Raw genomic sequence first — 10,528 nt, forward strand, 5'->3', positions numbered from 1 at the left:
CATCTTACATAGTGTTTCCACCCCTTTATTATGCAACATAAAATAGGATAAACCTTTGCTATACGATAAATTACTTAGTCGCATAATTTTGAACAATGAGCACATGAATTTAAAAATTAGATTGGTTAGCGTTTTCCATACTGCTCAGAATTGGCTTGCAAATGGTCAGTGGGAGCTTCCCACCATCTTCAGTGGGGCTTTTGAAAATCTTATCCTTCACTGATTAGTTGTAGATACTTTTCACTTCCATTTGACCTTGTTTATTCTGTATGATACCATATGTCTGAGAGGTATTTTACTGTCTAGTTTAATAATAACTTTTTTATCATTTGGTTCAATAATTTACTTTTTTTCAGGTCAGAGAAAGGTGAAGATCAGAAAAAGTAAAGACAGATCCCATACACTTCAAATACTGCCTAGCTGTAATTAGAAATGATGATTGCTTAATGTTCAGAATACTATAATACTAAATTCTTTCCTATACTTTCATGAAAAGTCTTTCATGAGGAAACTATTATGGTCATATTTAAAATAATTAAAATATTTTTTCTTTATTGAAGTGGAGTTGACAAATGAGTTTATATTAAAAAATGTAGTTGTTTTTTTTTTTAAGTTTCTGGTTTTATACATGTAATGACACCATTTTTTATGTTAAACTATGTTTGTTATATAATCTATAGCAGTTGATATATTTTGGACCATGCAATAACATGTTCAAATTCCTTCCAGAATGCAAAATTGTCACCAGAGTTTTAAAAGAGGCTCTCAGAGGCCCCAAGCCATTGGAAAATTAAACTTCGGGAAAAGTGCACTAAAGGGAAAATCAGTGTTTTCTCAAAGACTCTTAAGAAATAGTAAAGAAAAGCAAAAGCAATTAGTCTTCCATTTTTTTAATGCAGTCTGAAAGCACAACAGCCTCTTATCTATCTCCCAGTTTGTGGATACACATTTGATTTTGCCTTTTCCTGCTAAAATCAGTCAGCGCAGTTAGACAGTACATGAAGTCCCTTGGGCACGGTATGGTGAATATAGCCTTCAGAAACTTTTTTCTTCTCCTGTCTCTACAAGACAGTGCATTCTCTATTCTCATGAATGTCTTCATGAAAATATCCATGGGATGACTGTTAGAGAAACAAAGAGAACTAACAGAGAGAAAATGTTATTACCAGAAAAAGTGAATTGCTAGCTATATGCTGATGTATATTTATCATACTGGATGTGTATTTTTCATTATCTACAAGAGATAAAGTTCTCTCAGCTACAGAAAAAACACAAAAGGGGTTGGTTTTGTCTGTTGAAAGATTTCTGTTTTCATTGGACTCTGTGATTAGTCTGTTGCCTTCCTTGGGTGGCTACTTATTAAAGCCTTTCTACATCAAGAGCTCCTCTGCTATATCCTGTGCATGTCCAGATACCTCTCCTTTAATCAAGGGTATACAGCCTATTTTTTGAGCACTTTTTTCTTTTTTTCTCCCAATTACTTGCACGCACAGCCAGAGCTGAGGCTCAAGTTTTTTTGTCTCCACCATTTCAGCATTTCAATGTAAATACAGCTGAGGTTTTAAACCAGCTAGAGCAGCGCTGAGTTCAGCATAAGTTAACCTCCTTGTTTTTTCAACATTCTGGATGTATTTTGTAGCTTGAACTGTGCTCTGTGTTTCTGAAGACAGACTGCTACTATTGCTCGATGTGACTGGTTTACATATTGTTTGGCTACAGCCCCATTACACAGCAGTCACAAACTGCATTACATACACAGGCTAAGAAATGTTACAAATACCCATCGGTAGGGTTAACAGCCTTTTTGAAGACCAGTTTTGAATGACCAGTTTTGGTGACCACCTTTCATAGACCTGTCTAAAACAATTTTTGTGCTATACTTTCAAAAACAACAACAACAAAACAACAACAAAACCCAACACCAAAAAAAAAAAAAATCCACAGTACAATCCTCTCTTTCCTCTCTACTTATTTTATTTTCCACTAACATGAATTTAGAACAGAAATCCAGGCTCCACTTCACACAGCTTAATAGATTTGATAGATCATATTGTTCAAGAAAAGTCTTAACATAGTGCATCTGTAGTTGAAATAATTTAGGAAGTCGGAATCTAGGACTTTTAAATCTTTCTCAATTCAATATAATTAAACATTAACCAATTTTGCTAGTGTGACAAAACTGTTACAAGCCACTATAAAACCCTGGTTTCTTTGCTTTGTGTGAAGAATCCATCTAGTGTAAGCCAAGACTTCCTCGATAAACTACATTTGTTTGTGCTGTGCTGTCCTTTACACAGGAGCATTGTGAACCAAATTGACTTTACTTTTTTATCCAGTTACTTTACATTAGATGTTACTCTGCACAAGTAAGCCAAGTGAGCTTCTGTCGCCGTCCTGCACTGTGTATGTACAGAATTTGAAATGGTATCCCCAGGGTAAGCAGGATTTTTTGATATCTTACCATTTTATGGGTGCGGTGACAGGTAGCTGACAATTTCTGGTGGATTTGTTTTCGTCTTGTTTGGGAAAGTAAGCAAGTTAGAGTGTGTTGTGAAACCCTGAACTTCTCACGCAGAGAAGGAGTGCCTGGCTGTTGCTTTCTGTATTAAGATAACAACTTGGGCTGCAAGAACCTCCATAGCATTTTGTGCTCTGCCTCTCTGGAGGCCAGATTTTTCTCTCTCTTAGTCACCATTAAGACAGAGCATAGAGCCTGTCATATCCAGGGTCTTAATCATCCTACGTATACTGTTTCCATGTTCCTCCTGAGAGCTTTTTTAGAGATGGCAAAATAAGAGAAAAAAATGAGAAAAGAGAATCTCAGTGGGAATAGTCCAGGTACTTCAATTTTACTGATATCTTAAACAAGTGTAAATGTCAATATTGGGGGTAAGTTAGTGAGAAATCAGCCTGTATGTGCTCTTAGTCAACTGGGAAAAGTCAGAGATAGGTCTTGAAAATTTGACTTCAAAGGAATATAAACATAAGGACAAGGTGGATCCAATACATTTGCATTTAGTGTGACCTTGTAACTGTAAAATAAAGGGAATTCCTAAAGGAAATGTTTTTTGTCACATAAACACTGAGCCACTGCAAACACATCTGGCAACGCTGAGGATCCAACTCCCCAGACTGAGGATCAGAATACCATGAATAATGTCAAAAGGCAGCAATGGGGCTGTCAGATACTGCTACTGCCATTACCCTATTACCCTGAATAACCACGTGCTTTACTAGTTTACAGAAACCGCCAATGGATATTTTAATCCATCAGTGCAGAAAGCAAAACTATTTTACCATATAATCAGTGAAGCTAATCTGTCTTCGACAAGGTCATTATTTACAGTACTTCCCTTGTAATCCCCCATGTGCACACACGGAATAAGGCTCCGAAGCTTAATCTTTCCAATGCTGAAAATGAGACTTTCATGCAAACTGATAAAAGTTCTTTGTTTGATTTATCTGTAAACCAAAATAGTCTGGTAGTTTGCCTTGAAGTTAAAAGAAAAAACATATTCTGTCAAATCCCGTGTTTTCCTTTTTATGTATTTTGTCATTTCCCCTCTATTAACTCTGTCCTAAGGTTGAAAAGAAGAGTGCACTCTAGCTTGCATTTACATACTGTACTTTAGCTTTGACTGTTTTGGTTGCAGCCTGTTAAATTTATTGACTATAAGCCCCTTGAGCTATTGAGGAGTACGTGGCTTACATTGTATATCTTTTGAAAGACGCTACTGGTAGCCTATTTTAATGTGTTTACTCTCTCCAGATACAATTTGTCTTACATATTCATTGGTTTTTAGTGCCAAGATCAGTTTCTTCATTGTAGCTATTGTTTGGATTCTTGCACAGATATTAAGGCTTAGTAATTTTTCAGTGCTGCTCAAGGGATCTGAGTATCAAATGGAATAATGAGAGGGAATTTGGGCACTGAAAACCCCTAAGCAGCTGGCTTTGCAGATCTTGATAAAATAATAAAGGAAAATAATTTGAGATGGCATTAGAGAAACTTTGAGATGTCTAGGATATTTTATATGTACAAATAGAGCTGGCCAAAAAGTAATACTTTCCATTCATTGACAATTACATTTCATTTTAATTTCAAGACTCTATATAGCCTGAAAGTCAGAGAAAATTTCATTTGCGAAACACCAGCACATGGAGCTGGGAAAACAAAATATGTTCCCCTGCATACTGCAGCTGTTTTTTCTAGTGGTGGAGCTGACCAGAATATTGATTTCATTAGGCAAGGACCTGGGATGGAAAGGATCTGTATTCAGCTTGGGGTCAGGGTTTTCATGTGCTCAGTTTAACAGGAGAGAGACTGAAAGCCTTGGGAGTGATAGATGCTTAGAGCTGCAGGCTCTGAAACCTCGAGGCCTCACCTGTGGGGCCTGTCCAGCATGCAGGAACAGCCCAGGTACTTCCTTCTATAGGTATCCCACCTGGTCAGCTTAAAAGTTAGCCGGAATATCAACATCAGGAGTGAGCACATCAAAATCTCTTGTGCATCTGTGACAGAACTCGAGCTTTTATTCAGATCATCTGCATCCTGCTCTAGAAGTGGTTGTTCAACATTTGATCCCGAGATCAAAATCTGCAGTGGTGTATTTTCATCTCCAGAAAACAGATACCAAAAGTCAAATTCCTCTTTCTCTGGGAAAGCCCTGAGAACATCTCTGAAACTCCAAGACATGAACTTTGCCTCCAGGGAGGCACAGGGGAGGTCTCCGTGCTGCGGTCTATGCTCCGTGCCACTGCAGGCTTGGTGTCAGGCTTCCAGGTATTCTGCCCGGATGCTTGTCCCTTCAAAATCTGTTCTTGCTAGGAACATGGGGAGGTTACGATGTTCCCACTTACTGGCTTAAACTTCCTGCAGCCCCAGCAGCAACGAGGGGGAGATGCCCCCCTACAGGCAAGCCAGGAGAGCCCCAAAAGTTTCCTTGTCAGTGTTTCCTGTACCTATCACCTTACAACTTCATAGGCAGAGAAGCTACAACTCTTAATGAAATAAATGTGGTTTCAGTTACATTTACTCTCTGTAGAGAGTATCTGTGGCAGAAGAGGGATATATTTTTGACTTACAGTGTACATGTCAAACAAATACAATTATCTGAATCTGAATCTTTATAGGCACCATCACCATAATTATTTTAAGTGAGCCTGTATTTAGCTTTCAGATAGCTTCAATTTCCAGTAAAGTAAATCAACAAAATAAATCAATAATTTACAATCTAGTAAACATTGCAGACTTTTACAAACAAACAAACAAACAAACAAAAAAAAGAGCAAGAACAATAATAATAATAATAATAGTAATAATAATAATGAAGACCGAACCCATTATGTCTGGGCTTTTCTGACTGCAGCACAACTCCTTGCCTATCTTCTCAGAGCTAGCTGTGACAATTTCCAACAACAGACATTTTCATTCAAGCAAGCAGGAAACATGTAAAACCAAACAAATAATGACACAAAATGAAGCTTTGATTAGGAGTCTGTGAATAATGATCCTTTTCAAATAGTCAGTGCCTAAGATGTTTAACATGTTTTACATTTGGAATATATCAAGCAAGTTCCCCCGATTAGATTTTTGTATTGAAAGACACTTTATTAGACAGGGAGCTTGTCAGGGCTTGGTGCCAATCGGCTTCAACTGGTTGTGTTGCAAACACATCCAACACCCTCATTCTGAAGAGTGCAAGAGGGAACATGTTTCGTATTTTCCTCTTTCCTGCTCTGTTCTCCCACAGATTCGCAAGAGGCAAGGACTAGGTCTTCCTTGGTTCCTATATACATATATATATATATATATATATATAAAACAACAACAACAAAACAGCCTTTTCCATGGCATAAGGAATTCGTACTTTTACATTGTTGAAAATTGCTGTTAGGTTTGGATGCTTTTGTACAAAATTTATTGCAATGAAGACAGTATTAATTGGCTACATTTCTCAAGTGACTGTAGGCAATATTCAAAAAGTAGGCAATGCATTCAAAAAGTGGGAAAAAAGGACATTTTTATGTATTTAAAATTAGTTTGTGTTTTTTATTGCCAGCAGTGTAACAGGGGCTAAAAGCACAGCAAAAGTCTAAAACTTGGGGTTATTTTGAATATAGAGAACATCCACGGGTGAATAATTTAGAATGAGTTTGGGGGCAGGGGCTGTTAATCCCACTTCCAGAAAGGGATAAAACTCCCTTATGTTTCACAGCATGAGCCAAATATTTTCCTGGTGAGTACTGGAAATGCATTTTAATTGCAACCATTTAATTCCACGTTCGTCATGTGGATTTTGTATTTCCTCTAGAACATCTGGTTCTGGCTAGCATCAGAGATCGGTTATTGGATGAAATGAACCACTACCCTAGCATGTCTCTTCCTCTGTAGGAAAGACATTGATAAGTCTCCTGCACATTATTCATTGGTATCCTTTGCATAAATGTGAAAGTATTTGCTGCATGGAACGTCTTGGGATATGTCTGGGATACTCTTACATTTATGCTGAAATCACGTATGTTATCACCGCAGTTACTGTGTTTCTAACATATAACTATTTTACAGCATATCAGTGTAAAATATATTGATATCTCTGTGCATATAGCAATTAAAAAGATACATTTTAGAATAAGACATATTTTTAAATAATTTTATGCAATGACTATTAATATGCAGAAAAATGGTAGCTGCATGCAACCACCCTAAATCTGAAGCAGAAATATAGCTGTATATCAGAAACTGAAATTTCTACTTTTAGATTAAAATTACACTTTATTTCTATAGCTAGAGATGCTCATATTTCATTAAATAGAAAGGCCTTCTTGTTTCTCCACACTTCAGAGAAGAAATGACTATTGTGTTTGGTTTGGAATGAATGAATATAATCTCAAATCTTTTGTTTGCATCACTGTGCAATGTGCCATTTTCTCAAATGAAAGCTCAGTGTATTTGCAGAGCAGACGGAAGAAGTGTATGTGATTACCTCACTGCTTCTTTGTACCGAGCATAGATGGAGGTGAATTAGAACCCATCAGCAGGAGGGATTTTTGTTTCCTTCCTAAACAAACCATCAAAGAATCCCAGAGCACGTCTTAAACTATTCAGACTGTAAATAGGCTGAATTTCATCTGCCTGATTCCAGTAAATACTCGTGTATTACTTGTAGTGAAATTCTTTCAGAAGAGATGCTGGAAACTGTAAACACCCATGTAGAATATAATACTCAGTAACCAATCTCAGGCCTTTCATGCACTAGAAAGCTTTACTGAGTAGGACTGTGAGAAAATAGCTGTGTTGACAAAAGCCCAGGTATAGATACAGTTATACAGGTAAAAGAATCTATTTGCCTTTTTTTTTTTCCCCCTCTGTTTAGGGATCTATATAATAAGATGCTTTTGCCAATATAGCTACTTTCCATGGCAAATTCCCAATGCAGCTCTACCTGCAGACAAAAAGTTTTGAATACAAACAAGCCTAAAGATGGGAAATAAATTATTCTTCATGTCTTGGAGTATTGAAGCTCGGTGCTCCTTACAATTTCTGTTCTGTGATGGAGGTTGTATTGCAAGAGTTAGTTCCAGATTCCACAGTTTCAATTTGTGGTACTTAGGGACATGGTTTAGTGGGTGGTATTGAGGGTAGGGGGATGGTTGGACCAGATGATCTTGGAGGTCTTTTCCAACCGTAATGATTCTATGAATTTGTAGAGAGCCCATGACATTAAGCAATGTCACTGATTTCTGTCTGATTACATGGTCTAAAGCTGAGCAGAGCAATAGGGAGCTTGAAGAAAGGATGCAGACAGAGCCACCTTAGTGCAGGCAGAAGTCATGTGCAGAGCAAGCTGCTGGGAATGCTCAGTGAAGCCAGATGTAGTGGGTATGTGATATTCGGCTCCATGCTCCTTGTTATCCAAGACCTGGAAACCCACAGTGGGATTTCTGGCACAGGAGGTGGGCAGGGAATGGACCAACAGCTGTTCTTGATGTCCACCAAAGTTTATGGTCAGCTTGATACTTTCCAGCTTTAAATGCCAGAAACCTGATCACTGGAAAAATTTTAGTCAGCACTAATTAAAAAGTGATAGCTTAACACTCCCCAAGACCCTGTTTTCAATTGTGGAGGTATTATCTGGCCTGTAGCGATAGCCACTATTCTGTCACAGTTCACTGAGGCAGCCATTTCCAGTGGAAACACATTGCTTTAGACACAACTTTTGCCAGAAAGCATTTCCCTCCTTTAGCGTACATTTTAAAGGGAGAGGAAGGTGAAAATAAAGAACTCAGTGCTTAGGGCTGTGCCTGGGGGCAGCCAGGCACTGGTTCAGGTCTTTGGTGCGACTTGAGCAGAGCAGGGTGGTGAGCCCCCAGCCCTGCGCTCTGGTTATGTTCCCCATAACATATGATGTTATGGTTATGTGATAGTTATTGGCGACATCCTGACAGACAACAGGAGTATTTTGAATCTTTAATAACTGCTGCATGCAGGAAATCCTGGGGGCAATGTCATTTTTGTGTTTTATTAGGAATCTGCCTATTCTCCATGCCATTTCTGTATTTTAATGGGTATTCTGGTACGACACACAACAAAATTTTTTTTATTTATTTTTATTTTTTTTTTGTGTCAAGCTGGAAGATGCCATTTGACATACATTTCAGTGGAGTTGGCCGAGTGGTGCAGCAAACAGATTTTGTATTTCCAGTCAGTGTAGTGGGGAAGGTAAAGCTTATCGCCACCATAGGACGTGGGGAGGAGCGGTCACTCCTCCGAGCTGCCTCTGGAGCTGTGCTGATGGTGTCTGGTGAAGCAAATCTGCTGCAAATTACAGCATGTGGTTGTAGATCAATTTATGCTCCTGCCTGCTGCCAACAACGTGCTGTGCACGAATGGAGCTAACTTGGTAAACATGCTCTCTAGTAACAGAAAATAACCAAGTGTTGTTGAAAGGAATAATTAATTAATGTTTGTAAAGCATTTCGAAACTGAAAAGCACCTTATTAGTGCTAAGTGTTCAGGGGCCTAGCTTTCTCGTCAGAACTTAAAGTCTTCCTCTTTGTTAGTCTTTAAACAAACAAAAAATTAAGAGTATAAAGCCTTTGTATATGATGTCCCCAGTCGACTGGTTTTGTGCCTGGCTGTTGTTAGGATGCAGCGAGTAAACAAGACGAAATTATAAGTGGTGTGAAGCAGCTCGTTTCCACCAGTGCCAAAAGGCTGGGGCTGATTTACGTTAGCTGAAGACCAACAGCAGAGAGTCCAAAGCAGGGCTCCTCTTCTCGCCTATCGGACTCAAACAGTTGGAGCCAGGCACTGGCTCATTCCCTGCAGCTCCCACCTCTCCGGACCAGCTGCCAGGGATGAATACAGAGCTGTGGTGAGGCCTGGGGTTCCCTGCACCATCAGGACGCAAACTGAGTGGCTGAGAATTGCTACTGGGGGCAGCCAGCATGCTGAGCGAACAGCACGGTGCTGCTGGAGAGCAGGAGTCCCATTTATCAGGGGTGCTATGCAGGGCCGAGAGGTGACACCTGTACCCGACACCAACTCGGGAGCCTGGGGAGACAAAGAAGCATCTGTGCCTTTCCTTTCAAAGAACCTCGGCTCCCTCAACACAAAACAAAACAAAGCAAAGCAAAGCAAAATAAACAAACCACCAAATCTGCACGATGATGGGATCACCAGCTGAAGTGTGGATTTACCTGGGAGGCTAAAAGAGTTTGATTAACAGAAAGTTTCCAAATTAACAGAAATCCAGATGAGGTGCCCAATTCACGCACTGCAGCTGTGCAGTGATCAGGATGTCCAGGTACCCCTCACGTGTGTCAAGCTGGAAGATGCCAGGATACCCAAGTATAACTCACGTACACACTGGCAGTAGTGCTGGGAGACTGAATCCAGTTTTTGATCCGAGAACCTTTCTGATAAATAGTACTGGTGTAAATGATACTAATTCTTCTTTAGATGCCTGTGTTTTCAAGACGAACAGGGAGGCCCATCTGCATTTCAAGCACTTCCCGAGTAAAAATGTTTAGCGGAGAGAGGGAAGGACACAGGATTATGTATTTGGATTTAGGCATCTCACCATATTTTTTTGGATCTTGCCTTTTTTGGATCTGATCAATGGCCTTCTGACTCATCTCTTTGGTGTTTCTTCTCACAGGAGATCAGTGACTTTTTCTGCTGGATTAACAGGCAGAGTAAGAATGGTTACCTGCCAAGCAAATCCAATTATGCAGCCCTTTCTAGTCTTGAATAAAGCTCCATGGTTGATAAAGGGCCACAGTCAGAAAGAAGTCAAACAAGCCACCAGGACAACAGATATTCTGGTTTTTCAGTCTCTGCACCACTCTGGGGCAGAGTATGTTTGGCTCACTTTATCTCCTTGTTCCTTGTCCCTGTCCTCCCTGCCACTTTTCTATCCTTTCACCCCCCACCAAAAGAAGGAAAGAAGAGAATAAAAGGAGAGAGATTGTAGATAAAACTCACAAATAAATCATGAAATTTAAAAATACACAGAATGTTCCT

At 39.4% G+C, this 10,528-nt stretch overlaps 1 long non-coding RNA gene across 1 annotated transcript in view; it reads left to right on the forward strand.

Annotated features, from left to right (window-relative positions):
- Positions 1–1,774, forward strand: part of LOC106032012 (uncharacterized) — a 116,788-nt gene extending 115,014 nt beyond the window's left edge. Inside the window, exon 9 of the long non-coding RNA XR_010833530.1 lies at positions 357–1,774. This is a non-coding gene — a long non-coding RNA (uncharacterized lncRNA). The remainder of the gene's footprint in view (positions 1–356) is intronic.
- The last annotated feature ends 8,754 nt before the right edge of the window (positions 1,775–10,528 follow it).

Source organism: Anser cygnoides, chromosome 9, assembly GCF_040182565.1.
Source record: "Anser cygnoides isolate HZ-2024a breed goose chromosome 9, Taihu_goose_T2T_genome, whole genome shotgun sequence".
Taxonomy (NCBI): domain Eukaryota; kingdom Metazoa; phylum Chordata; class Aves; order Anseriformes; family Anatidae; genus Anser; species Anser cygnoides.